We start from the raw sequence: 24,457 nt of genomic DNA, 5'->3' as shown, positions 1-24,457 counted from the left end.
CACAAAACTCTTCTGTAGACAGAGAATAACACATTCACCTCCATGCAAATTTTCTCCTTCTGTTCCTTCTGCAGAATTAAGCTGAGCCTTTGACTTTTAAATCTGGACATTGGCTTTTTTGTTATTATTATTTTTAAAAACACACAACGTAAACTTAACTGTGGTCAGATCCCTTACTGAGCTGCGATGGAGAAAGGGCATTTGCAAGGGAAATTAATATGGCTGGCATGTCTGCACTGGTTTTGAGGATAGTGTTTTCATGTTCTTTTCCTTTCTTCCTCAGCTTTCTTCTCTTTTGTGTCTGCCTGCCTCTTTCCCATTTCTTTCACAGTCGCTATTTTTGCTCCAAGCAAAGAACTCAGTCATGCTCTCCCCCTCTCATGGGCTCTGTGTACACTTGAGGTCAGGCTAGCAAACCTTATTGGAGCCAAACTTTGCATCCTTCCCCTGCCCTTTTCATACCCTCTGCCTCGTCACAGTTTTCTGTCCCCTGGGTTTTCCCCTGTCTTGCCGTGCTCCTGGAGGGCAGTAGTCCCTTGCTGCTGGCACATCTGGCTGGGGCCAGCTTGGGTTCTGTCAGTGGCTCAGATGCAGAGCTCCTGTTGGACGCTATGCCAGTCACTCACCTCTCCTCTGACGTATTTTATCCGTTTCCACCACATGCTTTTCAGGGAAAGAGACAGTCTGTTACTTTTTGTCATTACCCACAGTAGCACAGCGCAGCTCCCCTGAGGTTCAAGGCACCATATGCTTCTTAAAAATACACAGTCACTTTGATGTGCCTTCCCATTCCTTTGAACTCACTTTACCCTCCTGTCCCTCCTTCCTTCTCTCTCTACTCTTCATTTAACACCATCTTCCTTTTTGCACTGTGGTCCTTCTTCCTTTCCCCCACACTCCCCTTGCCCTGCTCCAGGGCTGTGCTGTCAAGCCTTGGGCAGCTGTCCTGGGGTGGAGGTGGGGCCAGGACCTGGGGACAGTAAGGATTTGCCAGGAAGGGTCGAGCCACTCTGACTCCTCTCCCTTGTGAGGGAACAGGGATTTCTGTACCTGATCCTAAGGGGGCAGAGAACTGAACAGAAAGAAGTGGCAGAGCTGTCTAATGAGCTCAGCAGAGGGGACATGGCTTGCAGAAAAGACTGTATGTGCATTGGAAAGGAAACCTTGCTGGAAGGATTGTTTTTTTGCCAAGGATCTGGCTTGCAAAGCTTCATTCTTTGGAGGTCTGCAGCCATTTTTTCACTTTCCCTGCCTTTCATTTTCATATCTGCCCTAATCTATATGTTTCCTTGTATATGGTTTTCTCCAGTTCTGTTCAACCCTCTTCCTACCATTCCCATTGGTGTGGCCTGTGGGCTGCTTCACTCCAACCAATGTTCCTAAAGTTCCTTGATTGGGGTGCTCCAATGCAACAATTAATTTCTCTATCTATAATTTGTTTATCTTCTTCTAGAGAGTCTTACAATAAGCCTCAAGAGAGGGATATAAATGATGAATGCAGGTTAATAACACAGGAGCCTGTGGAAAATTACATTAAGATGGCACAGCAAAAAGGGATATAAAAACAACTGAAGCATGTGGTGAAGCCCCTACTATATCAAAATATTTCCACTGGTAATATACATTATAGTTTGTGCTAAAAAGTCTGAAACTTAAAAGTCATAAAAAATTAATAGCTCCAAACTGCTACTGAGAAGAAAGAAGGTTAGGCAAATTATTCCCAGTTGTTACGATAGGTGAAAAAAATAAGCAAAATGGGTAAATTTAATCCTATTTAATTTTAATTGTTCAAAGGCCTGGAGCTAGCCATGTGTATAAACAAAACTCCCTCTCTCATCAGGCAGAGTGACAGAGACCTCAAGGGAAATAGATTCATCCCAGCTCAGGAAAAATGCTTAAAAAGCAGGGACACTGACTCTCCCTTCACTGGAGAAGACTAATTCATCTAGTCTTACGTAGACAGGATGTCTGACCCTTCCAACAGCTACACTTGGGAGCTTCATCCTTCTCAAAGACATTTAAAAAAAACAACCTAAGGTCACTACAGCCAGACTAAGATTAGCAAAACTGTTTGTGGTTTCTGATATTCTGAAAAGGAGGTAAGGCTATTTCTATTAGTCTAATAGCCCAGAGGCAGCTCATAGTTTTCTCTAGATGCACTGGAAAGTTTCTGCAAGATGTGAGGTGTTGGAAGCTGAGCTACATGCTCGTACCAGACACTCAGGATGCTCAACAGCCTATATATCTATCTTTGTAAACATTTTGTGTGCCTGCATGACACTAAGGGGAAGCTACCTGTGTGAGCTGATATCACACAGGGTTTTCAGAATAGCTACCACAAATCTTCAATCAGGTAAACAAACCAGAGGAGCTTTACCCTCTCAGGACAGTTTATCATTCTGCTTTAACAGGTTAAAAAAAGCTGTCAAGAAGTGACGTAGGAAGTCATCACATTGATATGGAAAGGGAAATGTGCTTCATTTGTTCCAGTAACAAACAAACAATCAAATGAGAGCTGGACACTGTCTTCGGAGCATCATCTGGACAAATGTGTAGGACATCTCACCCAGCAATCCCAAACCAGAATACCTTCTCTGTCAGGACACAGACATTGTGGAGATTTCAGGGTGATTGGAAAATGAAGGGAGCTATCTGCTGAACTAAGAACACAAGTAGGGTGTGCCATCATAGGAAGATATGTTTCTATTGAAACATTTCAGCATTAATTCCTGATCCAGTGTTCTATGCAGATGAGACTGCAAAGTGCATTTTCTTTTACCTGTCTTGAGATTGCTCAGTGGAATAACAGTCTGTGAGGCAAAAATAGCTCACAGAAAGAGAAAATGCAGTTCCTTGGTGGTGTTTGTGTTCCTCACTTGCTACGTGTTGAGATGTTTGTTTGCTTCTGTTGTCGGTTTTTGTTCAATATCCAGTGAAGAATTGGCAGGTGGAATAGAGATCAAAGGTCTACCCTGCTTAATATCTGCAGCATTCCTCAAGTCTCAGAACCAAACTAAACCACACCAAAAAATGATCCAGGAAATAGACTTTCAATTGACCAGACAAAACCCATGATTAACAGGAACAACTAGGCAAAGTCCACATCTTTGAGTAAATCATGGAGGGTGTCATTGAAATCACAGAGCTCAGATGTATGATACAAGCTACAGATAAAACTTTATGAAATTACAGTCTTTGCTGTCATCTTAATAATCTTCAGCTGCTTGTTCATCTCTATTTGTGGAAAACATGGCCTTAACTCTTTCAATTCATTATGCATGTCTCTTTTTAAGAAGATAGTAGCATTTTTAAATATTCTCCTAGGGTTGTTGTGTTTGACTATGACATATTTATGTCAAAGACAGATGTCCAGTATTATGAGATGTCTAGCCTAATATCACATTTTTTTTAACACAATTTGACATTAGAACTGAATAATTTTTAGACATGAGTTCTGTACCTCTAGTCATACATTGACAGTTGGGATTTATTTTAAAAATATGTTAACTCTGGACTGGAGCAGTTTAAGAACAGTTTGGACCTAGTAATATGTGATTCATAAAGACAGTTGCTTCCTGGTTCTGTGAGGACTTTTTGACTGATTTAAGCAGTGAATATGTAACGTGGTGAGACATAAACAAAGGTTTATCTGGCTTATCTATTAAAAAAGCCCCCTTAGTTTATTTAGCTGCAGCTATGATCACAAGAGAGTTAGTACTAGTGGATTTGTGAATTCAGATGGTAGAAAACAATAACTTGGTTTGCTTCCCTGATGTTTATGGTGCTGTAACTCAGAAGTTATTCAGTGAAAATCAGTGGAGATAGATCCTTCAATTTTGTGTTGGAGTGACATTTTCAACTGTAAAGACATAAGAAAGGACATTCCTGGACACAGTGGGAATACATTAATATTAAATTTCAATTTTGGTAATTCAGTCCTAGAGTAGGAAAAACCAAATCATCGAAACCACTAGTGCAACATTGACATCCCAACAGGTCAGTCCTGGGGACCAGTGGTAGCAGGGTCAGGGCTACGAGCAGTACCTGTGTAGGTTGAGTGGCTGCCTGTATTATAATTAGTCCTCTGCCACATTAACAGATATTGATCCAAGGGGGTATGTGTGTGGGATTACCAACCCTTGATACAAGGGTAGAACATGAAGTGGTGAAAAGGTGAAAAAATTTCCCCAAACCCCTGAACCCTAAAGTTAAATACAACCCAGGCTGTAAGGACTGAATGCAGATGGTACATTTTCTTTAGGTTCAGCAGGGGGAATGTCTTTGTAATTGTTGCTTTTACCCGGTTATGTCTCTCAAAACCAGAATGACCATCTTGAACTAATAAATAGGACAATTTTAATATGTAAAAGAATGAACCATATTAACCAAAATCACACCCATTGAATAGATGGTGGATATTATAATGGCCTTGTCCTGATCACATTAATAGTCCTGTCTTTTGGGGCTATAAGTTAGCTGACTTAGTTAGCAAAAAGAAAGTCAAGCAGGTTTGGAAATTTGGGGGAGATTATGGTACATGGGAATCTCCAGTAAGCTTTGACAGCCCCAGGAAAGAGTTCCCTGAGCTCTAATTGAGCCAGCCTCAGAATAAGAGATACTGCAGAGTGCAGCAGGGAAGGAGGAATAAAAGGTAGCTTTGAGGAGGAGAAAGGAGCACACGAGGGAAATCATGAGAATCCACTCCTGGGGGCTATAAGACTCAGATTCATGCTGGTTTACACAGAAGGGGCAAAGTCTTCCCTTTAATCAGAGAGCTTCAAATGCATGACAGCTTTTAACAGAAGACAGCAAAGGCTACGGAAAGGAAAGAAACACTCAACCCACCAGGCAGTGAATTTAAACTAAACTAAAGTCTGATGAACCCTGTCAGGGAATTTGTGCTCAAAAAGGAAATTAGGGGACCTAAGGTCTCAGGAGCTCTTGACGTGAGGAGGAAGAGCGGGTATTTGTGATACTGCAAACGCCTCTACATGAAAACCTGGAGTCTAGCAGAAGTCACTTTCTGACAGCATCACTTGGAAGGAAATGTATTTGCTTTAATTTGTGCAGTACAACCTCCTCCACACTCAAACCACAGAAGCTCTGAGCCCAACTCAGCTTTATGAACAAGAAGCAGTGTTTTAGTTAAAGAATGTTAAATTTTTGGCTTAGGAAAATGTTGGTTCAGTCCTTATTATAACCAAGATGAAAGTTATCACATATGCATGGTATGTAAACTGAGAAGAATTTGCATATTTGAATACTTTAATATTGGACCAGAGTGTTGACACTATGCGATGATTGAAAGAATAACTTAATATTTTCTGAAAGGTCTGAAATGCAAATCTTTCAAATCAACAAGATCAAGATTAACAGTGAGCTTAGACTTGAATGCTTGCCAGGTTTTCTAATAATATATTTTTTTCCTCAGTTTAGCACAGTTTTAATTTGGCATCCCTGAAGATAATGGATGGCTTACTCACAGATCTACTGAGTCTAAGGCACAGGGGCCATAACTGACCTTCCAGCTTGACCTTTTGTATAATACGAGCAAAGGGACTTTTCTGTATTAATTCCCACTTCAAGTCTAATAGTTTAGCACTAAGAAATTATGAAGCTTTGGACTGAGTTAAAACAAAGATCTCTGTAGCCCATGCCTGTCACTATTCAGTCTCTGACAGAGGTCATCGCTGTACACTTAAGGAAGCATAAGTAGGACAATGCAAGAGATCTCCATCAGTAAACTGTTGCTTTCACATGTGGTAAAAAAGTAAACCTCAGTAGAAAGGAAAACTCTGAATTCTGGGAGAGAAAATTCCTTTTGCAAGATAAACTTATCTCCAAATAATAAAGATGGTATCTTAGAATCTCACACACATTTTGATTTTCTCCTACTGAGAGTCTTGTGTTGCAGAAAGATTTCCTTTTTGGAAGAGATGCAGAACATACTTTGTGGAAATAAATGAGGGAGAACAACCTGGCAAGGATCAGAGAAAAAACAGCAGCACCAGGTTTTCGTCTCTCACTGACATGGCATTTTGTTCGAGGTCACAGAGCAGACTCTGAATAAAATTGTGACTAAAATTTCAATCATGTAAGAAGCACAGGCAAAACTGAACCTGAACTGCTGGAGTCCCACCCTAGGACTTTAGGTGAGATTCCTTTAACCAAACAGTCAGATTACATGGTTCTACATGTGATCTGGTTATTCAAAGACCCCCTTATACTGCTTTATAGAAAAAAACCCCAAATTTTTTTGGCATGATTCCTTTCTTCCTATAGTAGATATCTAAAATGGGTCAGTTGAATCACTCCTTAAAAGGGTAATTCTTTTAATCATGAAATATGACTTTCCAAAGATGTGGATCTCTACACTGTGGCTGTCTCTGTCTCCACCTTATGTCTGCTCAGGTAAATCCCACCCTCAAATGCTTCTTTTCCTTGATTTGTACAAAAAATGAGGTGGTAGAATGAAATGACCAAAAAAAACACCAACAGTAATCACAGAAGGGGTGAAAAATGCAACAGATACTTCTTGCCCCTGCCCCAAAAAGTCCACAAGCTTCTTCTGAACTGAGGAAAGCAAGATTATCTCATAGAAAGGGCAATGGAGAGAGACTTCTTGTTTTTTCCGACATCTGAGTGGGAGTCAAGACTGGTTTTGGTCTTTTAGAGGGATATGAGGCAAATTAAATATTACCTTCACATTTGGTATTATTCACAAGCAAAAGGCTTCAATATGAATACCTTCATTTGATTTGAAGTGGAAAGGACTACTTGCTTGCTTTGAGAAAGTTTACGTGCATGTAAGTCTTAAGTGTCTCAGATTAACAGCAACTATTTGGTTAACTGCAAGGACTTCACAGGAAGACTAAATGATACTTGAGACCTAGAGGCAAAACAATTAGCATAGTTGTGCAACCACTGAAGCCTTTACAGTTGCTCTCCACACACTTAGTTGGGCTGGAGTAACACATGACCCTGAGAGCTTGGGGCACAAGGTTCTCAGCGCTGCAGACAGCAGGAGGCTTCTGGGCAAGAGTGAGGAGACCACTGCCTACGTGCCAGGCACAGATTCAGGGCATATGGTACTCTCTACAGGCCCAAAGCTCCTCCAAGGCACTGTAGTCTTACTCCAGAGGAACGTGCCTGAGCTGAGGAAAGTTACCCTGCTTTGTAAGTTCAGGTATTCTTGTCTGCTGTCACTCTGAAAAAGTCATCATGGGTGTTAGACATTAAAGAGGACCAGCTTCCCAAGATATAGGAGATTAAAAGGGCTTGCTAGGCAGCCTGGCCACAGTCTGAAGACTCTTAGAAAATTTCAGGGAGGAACTTGGCTTACAAGCATCTGAAGGATGTCATTAAGCGTCTTCCTGGGTTCTGCAGTGAGTGGGAGGATTAAACAAACAGAGGCCCTAGAGCATGGCTGACAGTCAGTAATGAGGACAACAGCCACAGAATAACCTGCATGTCTCTCTGACCACCAGACAATGCCAACCCTTAGTAGAAGGAAAATGAATTGACCTCCGCTGGCACCAAGTGGAGGTTGAGCAGGAGACAGGAAAATACTATAGTGAAGCTCCTCAGCAAGGAAATACTCCCCAGCCTGAGGTTTAGCCAAGGCTGCTACCTCTAATTGCTTTGCAAGAGAAGACCAAGCCCTAGTGAAGAACAATGAACAGAGAGGGTGAAGTGATACCAGTAACTGTTTACTCAGGAAAGGTTTTGAATCAATTTTTTTTTTGTTGCAATGATCAACTTAGGAAGCACTGTGGCCTTTGAAGGAGATTTTATTGATCATAGCAGAATAGGCCACTAATAGAGAAGAAATTATCAGAGAAAAGGACATTTCTACCATTCTCAATACCTTTTCCATCAAAGCCTTTTCAACAGCAATAGTTCTTTCTTTTACTCACACTCTATTTTATTTTCAAACCAATGTTATTTTCTACACCAAACACCGAGTCCTTTACTCTAATAGAATCTAAATATTTTCTTTAATGAGCATAAGAGACAATAATGAATCATGTTAAGCATCATGCAAAAAAACTCAATGCCATTTAAAAAACACAATGCACAGGCTGAAATTTGTCATCTCACTAAAGAACATGAGATTAGTGGTGCTACAATTTAGAATGGAAGCATAATTCCACTGATGAGATTGTCCTTTCTTTTGGAATGCACCCCACTAATCACACAAACAGTCTAAAACATGTCTTATGTTAAAGACCCTAACAGAATGTTCCTACAAGGGGTGACAAAATAAAAAAAAAAAAACAAAAAAACCCCAATCTCAGGACTCTCTCTTTTTCATAAGCATTATTTTGAGTCTTTCCGGTGGCAATGAATGTGCCACAGTTTGACGACCAATTCAGCAGACTGGAAGCTGTCTCAGATTGAGAAGTGGGCCAGTTTCAGACAACTAGAGAAGACATAGACAGACTGGTCTGAAGCTCACAGTTTTCCAAATCCAATCAACAGTCTCAGGTTCATGACAGAGGTGGCCAGACCAGATTGTAAGCAAAGCTGAATCAAGCTGAGGGGGTGGGAAATTAATTGGGATGAAAGGAAAATTTTGGCTTCAGTCATTAGCTAAAGCAAAAATGAACTTAAACTGTAAAAATAAATGTTTAGGCTAGACACTTCTGGAAAATGTTCTCATCGTAGAGGTACTGAGGCACAGGGACATGCTGTCTGGGAGAGTTGTGGAGTGTCTATGACCAGAAGTTTTCAAGAAAAAAGTAATCTTTTTCAGAAGTGACACAATAATACTGACTCTGCTTTGGGGCAGGAGATAGATTGAATTGTCTCTTCCGGCCTTATTTATGTTGCACAACCCCCATATTTCCTGTATTTACAAGGTAACATTGTCCTTGGAGCTTGTAACAGTGCAGTTACACTGATTTACACTATTTGGGGGACTGGGACATGTTCATGACTCATGTTCTCATGCTGTCAAGTCCTCAGCAGCTTCCCACTGGTGATGGCCAAGCTCAGAGTCAGAGGGCAGCATCCAGTCTCAATTACATGGGCAAGCGAACATTCCTGAAGGTAAAGCTTTATTGCAATGCAAGGGCTGCAAAGTCCTCTCTACTGCTTGAGTAGGAGCAAGGGAAGGAAGCTGGCTGACTTTGAAAACCCAGAACTGCAGATCTTATTGATCTCCTGAAGCTATTTAAATGATGGAAGTGCAGCACACCTGACAAGTTGAGCAGCATCGCCAGTTGCTGTAACGTAGACCAGCTCTGTTGACTTTGTTGCTAATTTGTCACAGTCTAGTCTTTGACCCACTGAATCCTGAATTAAATTTTTATACATTTGTGAACTATTTATTCTGTATGAAAAATCAATATCTTTTTATTGTTCACCTGATTTAGGACGGATAAAAGGAATATTTCAGTATTCTCCAGGGTCAATGCAGAGAGGCCTTGAATGATGAAAGATATGGTATCTTTTGAATAGAAGAAAAATTTCAGGGTAGAAAGACTGCAATTTAGGATAAATTTCTTTTCTATCAGTGATATGAATAATACATTTTTTCACTACCTCATGACAAAACATAATGTCTTTTTGGAAGACAACATCTAATTCATTATCTCTCTTTAAGAAATAATTATTAATTTTGAAAAAACTTTATTTCTGAATTTCTTTGCGTTTTATAAGAGCCATAAAACCTCCAAGGTGTTATATGAATTTCAATATTCTCTCCCACTTTTATTAAAATATACTATAACCCTGCTTCAGTAATTAACATGAAGATAGGACTCTTAGTCTAAAAACTGAAATATCTCATTTATTTCAGATTTTCCTTAAGTATGCTTTTGATTAAATAATTACTGAACAGCAGTATTAACAATTTATCTATGGTAGGGAGAATTTTACAGATTTCTTACTCATGTTGCTGCAGTTTATGCTTTTGCCAGTGTGTTTTATGAGTATTTATTAAAGATGACGCCTTGAGTTAATAACATAAACTACCTACTAGTTTCATAATCATCACTGCAGTGCAGAAAGCTTTAGAGTTACAGTAGTTCTGCATTGACGACGTCAACAGATTTACTGCATTCATTTCCTTATGCAAATATTCCAAAAACATACATAACTTTATAACCTTATATAGTGCACTGCCTACACACAGGAGTATCAAAGCCTATGAACACGCAGAGTAGACTTTAAAGTTGACAGCACAAGTCGTGCTGTTCCTTCCTTTCTTGTTTGTCTACTGTCCTAATGTTAGAACTCATTTCATGTTGGGTTTTGTAGGTATGCTTCTGCACAGTCCCTACAGTAAAGGGTGGGACTGCTCATGGTCTTTACCTGACAGACTACGTGGCTGGCTGTACTGAAGACACTCATAGAGTCTGCATGTGAACTAGGCAGAGACTTGTGATGCATTCTTGCTCTCTATACATACATGATTTGCCCTTGCACAGCAGAATTTGCCTCTCTCTTGCAGGACAACCTTGTTTGCTCCTGAAATGTGTTCATTTTTCCCCCCTCTTCCCCAAGAGAAGCATGATGCTGTCTGCTCTGACTGCTGCATCTCACCAACTTAGCAGTGGAGGCTCTGCTTAGCTGGCAGGTGTCTAGACTGCAGCAGAAGGAGAAGTTTGAAATACTGAGGCCCTGGGATAGGAACCCTCAATTATGTCACTTAGAGAAAAAGAGGGTTAGGAGGGATCCTGAAATATCTTGATCTTCCTTTGCTATTATGCAAGTCAAGATCAATTTTACTTATGACTTATCTACTTGATTAGCTTGTTTCTAATTACTTTGGTGACAGGAATCTCCTAGATTTCCCAGCAGTTTAATTCTGTTTTTCCCACTCTTTAAAATTAAAAGTTTTTCATAAGGTCTAGTCTTCTGTGAGACAATTTAAGTCTTTTGCTTACCTGTGATAAATCTATCTTTTTTTCACACAATTCTTCATATGGATATTCTCTGCACTCTGAAAGATTTATGTTCCTTCTAAAAACATAATTCCCAAAACTGGGAACCATACTCCAAAACTGTCCCTACTATTGTTGAGTAGAGATTAATGTTTACATGCCAAATCTTGAAGACAATATTCCTATTTATTAATCCCAGTAGGAATTTTCCCTTTTCCACAGCAATGTGATACCATGGTGTTGAGTCATGCTCTGCTTCTGAGCTTCTCCAGCCTTAGATCCATTGCTGTTGCACTGCTACCTGGCCTATTCCTCATTTCTCATATTTATGGCAATACCTACGTGAATAATTTTATGATGAGTCTATTTCCCTCCAAGGGTTATTTTGGGAGCCAGAATCTGACAATATTAAAGTGTAACTGATCTGAAAAAGAATTGCTTTTTGGAACTCAGAAGACCTGATAATCAAGTTAGTTACCAATAACTCTCTGTCCTCTACTTATCTGGCAAACAGATAGTCAATTACACATCAGAATAATGTACAAACCAATACAGAATAGTAGTCACCAATTAACAATTAATTTTAGAACAATTCTTTTTGGTCAGGTACAGTCAGGACCACTTTAATAGAACATTGTATAGAATTATGTATAATTTTGCAGAGTAATATGTCTTAATTAATCAGGAAGGGTATCTGGAATCGATACAGATGGAGAATACATTCACTTTAATGTTATTGAAGGAATTTAAGTTTTATTTTAGGAAAAGAGCAGTACAGAGAGTTCCAGTTACATCTTGAAGTCCTTCTGCTACTGCTGTCATGGAAGTTTTGCTTGAGAAAGGACTATAGGATACAAGACCTGCATTTCAAGTGAATTTTTTTTATTAATAAATAAACACAGGCGAATTAATACATGCAAAATAATTTTGGCAGGGATAATAATGGAAACGGATAGAAAGAATATTGAATGGATTAGCACACCTAATTGGTCTTAGGTTGCCTAATGCACCATTAGCCTAGTGTTTAATTCCCCTCAATCCATTCGTTTTTGCAGCTCTTACTCTCTAAAGATAAATGTGGATCATTCCAAATGTGCTTTTGTTTTTGAAACTATTGTATTAGTATTTAATTGTAATCATTGGCATGGAAACCATGTCATAAATGGGAATGGACAAAAATGGGACATGCTAGAGCACCTATTACTTAGTGCTTAAAAAAAAGTGTTGAAAAAAACTCATAGCACTCTAAAATATGACTGTGATGAGTCCTGCTGATGAAATATAGATGACTCTTTACACGGAAGCTGTTTTTTTAGTGTTTTGGGAACACCATTCAGTAAGTGGCATTATGATGCTAGGGCCTGCTGACCATGATCAGGCAGTGCATCTTAGGTACTTGATTTATTTATTATGATCTATGTTCAAGAGACAACATATCAAATGAGTATTTGGGATTGCTTTATTACCAGTGGAGGGAAAAACCATCAAGCTGCATCCCACGGGTTGCCTGAAGGTGTCCCTCTGTGTGTCTCTATCCCAGACTGTAAAAAAGTTCTCTCACGTGGAGACCAATCTTCCCTTTCACCCAGTGCATCCAAGAAGTGCTTATTTAGCAGTCCCAGTGTGACCAAGTTAGACAGAGGAAAGGGACTGTTCTCATATATAACTGTGGCTTGTGCTCTGGTGGAGTCACGCCACTTAAATCTTCAAAGCAGCTGCTTACCTGTTCAGTGGGAATTCAAGGCTTGGAAGTTAATGGTCAGTAACTAATGAGTTGGACTGGATGTGTTTTAATTTACTGAGATATATTAAAACAGCATGTTGATTAGCTTGAAGGCTAGAAGGGACATTTTTGTTGCAATGTTAAGGTGCTCCATGAATTACTACAGATGCTCAAGTAAAAGCTTTTAATTTTTTTTTTTTAAGTAGTAACTTAAAAAGGGTTCTCTAAGGAGCCTTTAGGGCAAGTACCTGTGGCAGGTTCATTAGGACCCCTCTGACATTATCCATGTCCTGGACAGTTTGGGAAATATTCTACACTGGCCAGGGAAAAGTTTGAGCCTTAATAAAAGAAAAATTAAACAAGTGAGGCACAAAGTGTATCTTGGGGGCATGAAGTTCTGGATTTTTGCCTGATGCCACATTCATCAGGCTTAATGTAGATGAACTCTGTGTGGGTTTGCCAGCAGCAAAATCTAACATCTCACTTGAGACCTCCTGATGCATTGCTCTGTGGTTATGCTCCTGAAAGCAAAAACAGCTTCTGCCTGTTCATGGACCTGCAGCTGGAGTACTCAAATGAATACCAATTCGACATTTCTATCCATCACTCAGCTTTGCAACGTTCTTTGGTACATTTTATGCTTGGAGTTAGTCTGGAGTCTTCCCTTCTACAAACGCTCCTGGGAGCTTTTCTTTGACTTGTGGACAGTCAGGTTGCTGGCTGAGATTAGTGACCATGATGGTAATTTCATGCTAAACATGCTAAACCTGTGTCATGCTGAACATGATACATGCTAGACAATGCAGCAGCCAAGCATCCCCTTTCTGTATCAATGATTAAACCAAGAGAAGTCATTGCCCATACAGATCCTTCTGGCAAAGACAAAGCAACAGGTTGTGCAAACTGCCCAAAAAATTTTCTTCTGAAGTGTTAAGGAGGACGTGAGGGTTGACAGTTGTTTGGTTGGAGTTCTATGTGGTTGCAAACTAGAAATGACCACAAGCCATCAAGAAAAAATGTAGCAAATTGAAAGGTGATGGGACAAGGACATCACTATGGCTCTGTGCAGCTCCTGAGGGCTCCTTGGGCAAAATGCTGACTGGAGTGAGGTTTGGAGCACAGAACAAAGGAATAGTACAAAGGTTTTCTTTGAGGAGTGTTGTATTTAAGACAAGTGAAGTCAGGCCACTCATTGACTGTACTCATCTTTTGGGTACGAGTCCAAACGGGCTACTGGAGAAGGTCAAAAGGAAAACAGCAAGAATAACAAGAGATTGAAAAAAGCAAATGGCAAAAAGAAAAGCAATTATTTCACTGAGTCAAGAGGAGATGACTGAGAGGAACATTACATAAATGAACGTTAAACAGCTGAAATCTAATCCCTTTGCACTATAAAAGTCTGGAATGGAAAGGAAGGTACTAAATTGCTTTGAATTTCCATAGCAGAGAGGATAAGAGTGATAGGCTCAGTTGCAAGAAGTGAGATTTAGTTAAACTTTTGGAGACCTTCTGTCCATAAGAACAGTGAAGCACAGACATATGCTGTTGCAGGAGGCTGTGAAATTTCTGCCATTGTAGATTTTAAGGAAATCATTCAACAAGTATTAGTTAATGAAGATTTAAAGACAGTTTATGCCATCTTTGGAGGGGGAGGTGGATCAGATGAAGTCCTTACTGGTGTCATTATCTGTGGAACTATAAATGCTGCGTTCAGGCGAAGAGAACATTGTGTACAATCTTTGAAAATGAGGAATCTTACATTAAAAGGGCCTCTTTCTATCATTTCTACCCTAATGGATACTGCACTCATTCAGGATAAGTTCTAATTGGAACCTTGTGCCTTCGCCAGGAAATCACAGGGACTAAGAAGCCCTATTACTCTCTGCAACCTCTCCCTGGACATTGATTTAAGGTATTTAGGTCTAAATGGAACTATTTATCTGCATTCTTCCTTAAAACTGGTGAATGTGGAATAGACAGGCAGATTGAAAGATTATATGGAGACTTGACTTCACCTTACCTACTGGTCAAAATAACTACATTTTAGGGAGCAGGAGCATCTCCCAGAGATAAGCAGGCAACAGGGCACTGCGGGGTCACACCACTCCCTGATACTACAGTTGCCGCAAGCTTCAATTTACATTTCACCCTTTGGCCAAAAACCTAGGATACCAGCTCCCTGGTGTTACTTCCAGACTAGATTTTTATTCCTTTCTTCATAGTGAATAACACCGCTAGGAATATGTTTATCTGAGCTTGATACTTAAGGTATTAGCATTAATCTCTAAGCTTTGTCCTGGATATCTGCTTCTGGGAAAAATCTTGGTTAGATGACTGATATTATCAAGAAATTCATAGTCCTTAGAAATCTCAGAAAGGTCAATGAAACAATAAAAATAAGTCAATTTTCCCCTATTCATCAGAAGTCTCTAGTGCTGTTGAAGTGCCTGGTATTACCAATAGTCTTTTAGTCTCTGAAACTGTTAAAATAAAGACACCTTTCCCACATTTTCCTTCTCTGCCTTTCACAAGTGATAGTTCTTTTAACCTCATTCTCCCCTCTTTGTTTGCTTAGAGGATCAAAGCTTTTTTATTTATTTCTTTCTCCTCCCAAACAGTTTCTGGAGTGTTAAAAAGCACCACCAGTATACTGAGTTTACATTACAAACAAGTTAAAATTCCCAGTCTTTCAGAGCTTTTCTCCTAGGATACCAAGGAAAGCAAAGTTCAGCTAAACTGCACAATTAATTGGAGATCACTTCTGAGTGAAGAAGAAAAGGTTGCTTGAAGGGGAGCTATTCTTTTCTTGGAGATTTAAAGTCCACTTCAGAAAGCAAAGATGTTATTCTACGAAAGTTATCTGATTTTATTTGTATTCCTGGACCTACTCTATTAGGTTATCTTCCCTTTTCACTCATAAAATCATCTTAATGAATCAACTGTGGGACTGACCATAAGTAAATGTATTCTTATTGACAGTCACGTTGACAAGGAAATGAATGAAAAAGACACGGGTTGCATGTTGTTTTTGCTGGAACAGGAGTGAGGTTTGTTTTGCTTTCACGACCCTGAGACAGGTAATTTATTTCTTGATTATGAAGAAAACGCTCTTTTTTTTTTTGAGGTAAATATATTTTATAATAACGGTAAGATAAAGAAATGTGATGTATAGTTTAAGAGCATTTGGGTAAAACAGACTTCAGTGCTGGTCTACCATTCCCACACAATTGCTCTCCTTTTTCTTAACTTCCAAGAGCAAAGACTGGCCTGATAACTCAACCTGGCGCATCAGTCAGTGTAGGATGGGCTCACACCTGTCTAAGAAAATGCAGTGTCTGTTGCTCTCATTGTCTCTAATTGTCAGGGCTCTTCTAAAGCCGTGATGGCTGCAAGGAAGAAAGTGAGCAAGCACGATTAAGAGATTACAAGGGAATACAATGAAACAGTTGCATGGTAGATGTGACAAGTGTACTGCAGTGTGTTCTTACAGTGTTTGGAAAAAAATCTATGATTCCTATAAACTCTGTAAATTTCCTAGTAAAATGTAATTTCGTGCACAAATATTTCATAATCCTTATTACTGTCTATGCAAATAATGTGCTGTAACATCCAGAGAGCATTGTAAGGGATCCTTTTCACACAATTTAATCCAATATTACTACGTTGATGTCCCATGTGGGTGTTTTCTTTTCCCTGCTTTTTACAAGGCAAAGTTAAATACTGGTAAAATACATCTGTTATAAGGTAAAATCAAGAGGTTTAATTTGTTGTGTACAGAAACACTCAGAAATTTTTCAATGGTACCAAATGAGATGTCAGTTGACACCTCATGAAGTTGTCCTTCTGATTGATGAAGGTTGGTAAAAATGCCACTAAAAATCTATGATAAAAAGTGAAGAAGTCTATAGCCATATTCTTAATTAGTGAGACTTAACACTCAAATACATACACAATCTCAGCAAAAATTATAATGAGGGTTTTTGAAAAGTCACTTGTTATAGCAAAACCAATTGTATTTTTGCATAAAAATATGATTTTTTAAATTATCTTGTAGATAAAGATGCTTTTAGACATTTCTTATCTATTTGAGCTTATCCAAACAAACTCTTTTAACACCTTAGAACTGAACCCTACATGTCTTACAACACAATATCTTTATTTTTCTTTTTGCCTCCATTCTTTTGATTATTATCTGTTTTCTCTTGTCTTGAAAATACACAGAAATAAGGGGGAAAAAATAATCATCCTATGATTTCTGAAAACATCTCCAAAATTTACTTCTTGATTTTTATCAGACCTCTGGCTATGTGACACTAACAGCAGGGCAGCCAATTTCTGCTAAGCATCACAAATGTAATATTTTCAAACACTAAGAGAACAATGTCTTCTCATGCTTTCCTGATACTTTCTTCAGTGGATGATATGACCACTCTGAATGAAATTCATAATAACAATAAAATATATCCTGATTATAAAGCAATACAAAAATTGCTAGGCAGTAAGTACTGGATCAAAAAATATCTCATCCAAAAATCTCCCATAAAACATGCATGAAGAAATGTTTACTCAAAAACAGCTGCAAGTGTCCCATCATGAAAGCACGGCACATACAAACTTTGGACAGTATGGGATCTAAGGATACCTAATCACAGCTACATTATGAAAAATGGGCAACCATCCTGATGCAGAGAGCTGTACATTAAACTGGTCAAGGTCAACAAGGTTAGGAATGGTCCGGGAGCCTCTCAAAGAACACACTAGGTCCTTATAGGGCTCCATTCCTCACCAGGGAGGAGGAGTGTATTTAGTCTGAATTCCCACAGCAGAGGACTAGGCTTGTTGGAAAATTTCTGCACCATCTCAGCCCTGCTGTTACATGTCTGTGGAACAGGGAGCTATATCACTGATGAAACAACATTTAGGAATTTTTATGAATGAAAAAATTTATTAATACATTTAGGGATAAATTTTAGGAATTTAGGTATGGGACAATATTTTTTTAAGATTTTCAAACACTTTTCAAATGGTGTCCCACCCTATACTTCATAGGTTGATGTAATGGTCATTGGTTTGATCACACAGTATTAAACAACTATTGCAAACCACTGAAGTCCCTCAGTGTTAGATTTGGTATCTGACAAACTAGTTTTGCTGGAAGAGGTTTAGAGTCTCTCGGCACAGTCATACAGCCCCTTGTTGCCCACTTATCTCAGGCAACCTCTTTACAGGGCTAATTCCAGGGAGGAATCCCACTACTGCCAAATCTGAGACTCGGTGAATTGCCTGCAGCATCCTCCTGCGCAGACCGCAAGGCAGTGCTTCAGTCAGCCTGTCAACACGTGCAGTTGGGGACCAGCCACCACAAAACAGAGAGGTTGAGGCTTTGCAGAGCCCCAGATTATGTAGTTGTGTTAACTTCTCCAGATGCAGCATTTAGGTAACCTTAAAATTCTCCCTGGTTTGAGTGTGGGCTTGTTAGTTGAGCTTTTCAGGGGAATGGAAGCTAATGTATAACTTTACTGTATTTCTCAGCTGAGGCTGCTTTCAGTCACTACATCCTGCACATTTTCTTTTCTATCAGCATGTCATCTTCTAGACAAAGATTTTTCACAGATTTCAGGTTCCCTTCAGCTTTTTTTCCCTGGCAAGCTCAGGACCTGCCTCCTCCTCTGTACCAGTAGGAGGTGACTTCCCTGTACCACCCACCCTCTCTGTTTCTCTTTCCTTTTTTTATTGGCAATCTTTGCTTCCAGCCTTTGTCTGTGCTTTTTCTCTGATGTCATGATTTCGTTTTTACCCCCTATTTTATTCTTCACTTTGTCCTCCTCTCAAGTACTCGTCATTTTCTCAAGAGCAGTTCTATTTCTTCTCACCTGTGTACTCTTACCTCCCCTTCTCAGCACCCCTTCTTTCAGATACACTGTTGCTTAAGGGGTACTCCAAGCTAACATATTCATCCTTCTTTTCATGAGAAAATAATCATCCCACTAATTCTCCTAATACAGTTCTGACCTATGAATGTGCTGACTTTTTGGTCACCCACTTAGCTTTTGACTTAATTCTTCCTTGCTTGCACTTGCTTCATTTTCCTTTGGAATCTGACAATGTCTCCATTGACTTCATCACCTTCATCTGCCTGACAATCTCTTCTTCTTACAACTGACTTATCATTTAATTTATTTTTCTTACAGCTTGAATACTCATTTGAATATCTTCACTTATCTTTTTTCCTTTTCTATCAAGCTCTTTTCTTCTTATTATTTTTCTCATTTTGTCTCACACAGAAGTATTTTCCTCATCCTTTTTTTTTGTGTTGTTTTTCCTTCTCTATTCACTCTTCTAATGGAGAATTTTCACCAAGAATCCACCAAGAGTTTGCTCCAAGTTCCCATTTCACCCATGAAAAGTTTATCAACCATTCGTTCTGCACACACTTTGCTTGATGCATATTTCGTATTGTTTATATACTTGTGATCATACTGCATCCCTTTGTAAGCACCGGGAAAGTGACTTTCAAGGTCAGGGTCATCAGTACTATCAAGTTCAAGCCAATTGCCAGACCTTAAAGCACTCTGAAGTAAGGCTGCCTCAGTAACTGGGGTTAAGACCGTGCTTTTTCATGTGGATAAGTCGGGTCTTAGATGGTTTGGAAAAGCTGTTACTCTGCTTCTCAGGTTTTTGGGAAAACCTGTTGATTTATGTGAGGAGCCCATATGTTCCTATACAAGCAGTACAATTGCTGATTACATAAATGCTCCCATAATCTCAGCATAGCTATGAAAAAAAAGCGTGATAATAATTCCAACAATGTCATTTCATATTTGAGAGGATGAATACGAGACAAAAGCAATATACTTATATAGCCTATTTTTGGGGGGTGTAATTTCCTGTTGCTCTAGTAAATTCTCTTCTTTTTGACTTTAATAGGTTCACAGCAATTTAACCCTCATGAAAATTTTCTGCATTACTTTGAAAAGGCTGGAAACAAGACAGCATATTTCTTGCAGTATTTTTGAAAATCTGCACATCCCTGAAACAAAATGTCTGAAAACCTCCTAAGACAGTAGATAAGCCAACCAATCTATTTAGGTTGCACAGTGGATTCTGGGCTTACTTGAAGAAAGAGGCAATTGCATTAATCTGCAATAGTTAAACCACTTCTAATGATGAACTGTGGTTTTGTCTCATTGGAAATACCTGACAATTGCACTGAGGCTGTTCCCAGGCATCATTGTGCCTAGGAGGAATTCTTAACTTTTTGTCATTTTATTCCTACTAGTAAATTAAACTCAGAATTTTCAGCCAATCTGTATTTTTGTAAAATTAAATGTGTTCCAGATTCTTCTGCCAGTTTAGGGCTGGATTACCACAGTGAAAGTTGTCTTGCTAAATTCATAGCAAGAAACAGTCACAAGCAGAGACTTAGGAAGATGGTACCAGCCAAAGGATACTACACTCCTTTCCTGCCACCTTTGGATCCCAGATCCGCCACAGCTGAGCTCTAAACATTCAGCACTGGCTGCAGGGACAAGGTGGCTGATTATTCCTTTGGTTACCCCTTCTCGGTGCCTGTGGATACCCCTCCATTGCAAATGCAAAACACTCAGGGATTAAAGCACAGCCTTATTCTACACACTAGTAGAGAGCAAGAGGACAATCTTCTCTTTAACTCTCTGACGTGGACTACATTCTAGATTAAGCTTTAAACCAGCTCTCAGTTTTATATCAATAAGCAGAAACACCCCCCCCAACAGTCAATATTACATGATCTTCTTCACAAGAGCTTATGTAGCTTATCATAGTTATACACATTCCCACACAAACAGTAATGCTGTCTGATCCTGGAGTGTGCCAAATACCTTCGTGTTGTTCTGTGGCATCCTGAGAGTGATTTTATCAATGACAAAAATTCATACTACCTGATCAATAACTATAGTACAACAAGTTGGAGCAAACAAGGTGCAGAAATCCCGAAAAACATTTTATAGGGCTTTAGAAACAACTTTCAAAAACTGATAAGAGAATGAACTCTCTTCAGTAGTATGCTGTTGGCAAGTTTAACAGCCTCATAGACAGGATCTCACACCCTGTGAAAGCTTTAGGTTGGATTCTCCAGTCACACTGCTAAACCAGGCTCTTGGTGGATGCACACTTCATGTGACCCTACTGAATTCTTGTAGACAAATAGAGAATCTGGCCCACCAGATTAAAAGGTAAAATTGCAGTTTGACTCAGCATAAACAACATTAGAACCAGGTCATTCATGTCTTATAGGATTCAAAATGGGACTCTGTGAGCTACAGCATAATGTATGTTCTGTAGGACACTTCCATGGGTGAGTTGTGTTCACACAAAACATCCAAATAGCTCTTTCTTTAAATGCCAGTATATCTCCCTACACTGTCTTCATTTCCAAATTTGGCTCCACTTACGTAACACAGACCACTGAACTGAATGATAGCATTGTTTATAATGTATTTCTTTTATTTTGTCTTTCCAGTCTGATTTAGTACTTTGCTTTGTCACATTTATTTAACTATAAAAACATTATGTGAATCCAAGAAGATACTTTACCTCTGCATCTTGCTCCAGATCCACTCTTTCAATGATAAAATTAGAATCTTACTCCTAGACAAGGTGTCAACATTTGCCTAAAAAAACTTTATTCCCTTATTTGTAGAAGCTTATAAGTAGGTCATCAGCACAAGTAACCCAGGCAAACATCAACAGTGATTAGAAAAGCATCTTGGCTCCAGGATGAAAGTCTAGTTTTAGTGCACTTGGTACCAATGCCATTTTGCTTGATTTTAAGTTATAGAGCAGTAAAGCAATTGGTGGATTTTCTATTTTGATGTATGTTTTATTTTTTATATATAATGCAGGGTTCTAGAAATATTGAGAATAGCAGTGGATGGCATCAGTCTTAAAAAAACCCTAAAGCCCAAAACCAAACAAACAAAAAAACCCAAGAAAAAAGCCACAGAAATTAAAGTATGATATATTCTAGTGAAGCACAAATTAACTTGCATTACTCTTCAAATAGTCAGTTCATTAAGAAGGATTTGCATGTATTGTTACTGATTTCACTCAAAGAATGAACATCACAAAAGTACAATTTTTCTATTACCCTAATTCTGAATAAAAGTAGTTAATGTGCAATTTTCCCCAATATAACCTTAATTGTGAATAAAAGTAACTTAGTATGTAATTTTCCCCAGTATAACTGAGGAGTTGCATTTTGTCGTAATATGTTTATCAACATAAATAAGAGCAGAAGAAGTCATCATGATTTAGGTGCATTTGAAAAAAATTAAAAAAGTAATTTTCCTAAAATATGTATTGGATCAGGTGGGTTGTGCGCTTTTCAAATTGTTTTCATGCATATTTAATCAACGTGAGACATATACTTATGCAAGCTGAAATAGGTACCAGTCTGTGTCCCAGGCTGTTCTGTTTCACAATTTTCCAATTGAGATTTTTTTTAAAGCTGATCTAATTAATGATTAAAAAAAACACAACAAACTAAAATAATCTTCAGCAGGTGGCATAAACTGAGAAAAAGCCAAGGAACTCACAAACTACCAGCAAACCCTTAGTTCAGTTCAGTGCAGTATTGGTGCGATGCCTAGTTTTTCAAGAATTGCTTGGGTTTTATCAAGATTGCTGAAATACAGAGATGGATACATAAAACGATTCATTGAAATACTGAAACAATACAATAACCTGGGAGGATAAAGCCCTCAAAATCCAATACGCCCTCCAAATCCTACCTATACACTGGCATAGAAATATACTTTCTCACACCCACATGTGTATTTTGGCAGAGATGTGCGCCTGGCACACAGAGAGATGGAAGGTAAGTACCCACACACCTCTAGGTCTACAGAGGGTTAGATAAACACCATCTAGGAATAGAAACGCATTCCTATGAATCTGTACATATAATACATCCACATGCATCCAAGCAAACACATAGGCATGGATATACACACCTACACACCCAAAGACACAGGGACATAGGCAAGGCACATGCACAGACATAGACAGCTCCATAAGCACACACATATACCTACACAGCTGGCTGCATACTCACATGGACAGACAGATATACGGGCATGTGTGTGAGGGAGAGTTTACACTGGCTCTATCATCCCTGCTAATTTCTCCTTCCTTTTTGAAGCATTCCAATTTTAGGATCTTGGAGGGAGCCAGGTCCCTTCAGGGGAGATATTCCCATAGGAGCAAAGCACTTCCAATTTCTTTAACGTTCCCCACCTCTCTCTTACTCTCTCCCAACAGCAGATCCAGGGAGATGAGCTGGGCACCCAGCACGGCTCTCCCAGCTGCTGGCTTGGCACTTTCCACCCCAGCTTAAGGAAAGGTATAGGATGGCAATCTTAAGATCTCGTCACTTCACCCCCAAAGCCTGCGGGAACAGGAACCTCTGGGCAACATCTGGGCACAGCTCCTTCCTGCACGCCCCTCTCCCCTCCCCATGCCCCCTCAGCTGCAGACTACAGGGATCCCCTTGCACCCTACCTGTCCTCTGCAGGTGTGAAAGCCCTTGTCCCCCTCCCCCCTTCCCTGTTTCTCCTGGCCCTGAATCCCATCAGTAAACCTCTTCGCAATCCGCCACTCTAAACTTTTTCCCGGCTGCACAACCCGCAACCCCCCGGGCAGCGGCTGCATCCAGTCCGGAGGGCAGGATGGGGCGGGAGTGGGTTTCAGGGACCCGGGATGCAGGGATCAAGGCTGCAGGGTGTGGGATGGAAGGACTGGTATGAAAGGACTGGGATGTGGAATACGGGGATGTGAGGACCGGGATGCACGAATCTGAGACGCAGGATGCAGAGATCAGGATGTGGGATGCAGGGACCAGGACGCCGGATACCGGTGCCCAGCTCCTTACCGTGCAATGAGAGTAGGTCCTGGCGAGGGTCTCCAGCTGCTCCCGGACATCGCGGGCCTCCCGATGTGCTCGTTAAACATCCACCGGGGAGTCTTACCCCCCAAACTTGTGTGAGCTGCTTCCTCTGGGAACAATCACCCTTTCTCCCCCTCACCTTGGATCGGATCCCGATGGAAACTCATCAAGCGGTCAGAGGTAAGGCTGTGAGGGAAGGAGAAGAAGAGTGGGGGCAACGGGACAGAGAGATTGCGATCACCAAGCGATGATCCCCCTCCTTTCCCCTCTCCTCTGGAGCACCCGCTTCCCGTTCCTCTGACCAACTTTGGCTCTGCTTGGCCAGGCAGCGCCTGGGACCGGCGCTGTGAATTGGGGTCCCTTTTCGCAGCCTGGCATCTTTCTAGATTTCCTCTCCTTTCTGGGCAAAGGGGATTGTCGCAAAGCTTTAAATTAGGAGGCGACCTAGAGTTACAAAGACAGGGAGTGGGAGCTGCTGGCGTTCGCAGACCGCCTCCCCCGGCACTAGGCTGCGCGGAGGGGCAGGCTGCGCCTTATCCCTATCATTTATTAGTTGACTGCGCTCCTAGTTCTCACTGTGGAGCTGGCTATCGCTCCTGGCACGGCCGGGAGCGGGATTGTGGCAGGAGCCCTAGGAGGGAGGAGAGCCCCATGCTGCGGGGCTCCCCGCGGTTGTTTAACTACGCCGGCAGCGCGGGCAGGAGCGCAGCCCGGTCCCGGGGGGGACGACACGGGTGATGGGGGGGGGACGGGACACGGGGACGCTGCTGTCGCCTGGCAACCCTGCATCCCTGCCCCGAGCATCCCTCCCCCAGCGCCCTGATTGGACGGGGCCGCGGTGGGGGGGGGGGGACACACACGCCCCTTCGAGGATGCTGCGCCCCGGCACTGCGACTTGTCGCATCCTCAAAAAGCCGGGAG

At 40.5% G+C, this 24,457-nt stretch overlaps 1 protein-coding gene across 4 annotated transcripts in view; it reads right to left on the bottom strand.

Annotated features, from left to right (window-relative positions):
• GRM3 (glutamate metabotropic receptor 3) overlaps positions 1 to 24,232 on the bottom strand; it is a 104,212-nt gene extending 79,980 nt beyond the window's left edge. For 3 of the 4 annotated variants that reach the window (XM_027679485.1, XM_027679489.1, XM_027679488.1), the window contains exon 1: positions 23,522 to 24,232. The gene's annotated coding sequence lies outside the window, so the exon portion shown is untranslated. Of the gene's footprint in view, positions 1 to 22,705; positions 22,927 to 23,521 lie in introns of those variants that run through there. The other variant, XM_027679487.1, reaches the window with a different exon arrangement.
• Between the last annotated feature and the right edge of the window lie 225 nt (positions 24,233 to 24,457).

This window comes from Neopelma chrysocephalum, unplaced genomic scaffold (genome assembly GCF_003984885.1).
Source record: "Neopelma chrysocephalum unplaced genomic scaffold, ASM398488v2 Primary Assembly neopelma1_45, whole genome shotgun sequence".
Taxonomy (NCBI): domain Eukaryota; kingdom Metazoa; phylum Chordata; class Aves; order Passeriformes; family Pipridae; genus Neopelma; species Neopelma chrysocephalum.
This window is presented reverse-complemented; position numbering and strand designations above follow the sequence as displayed.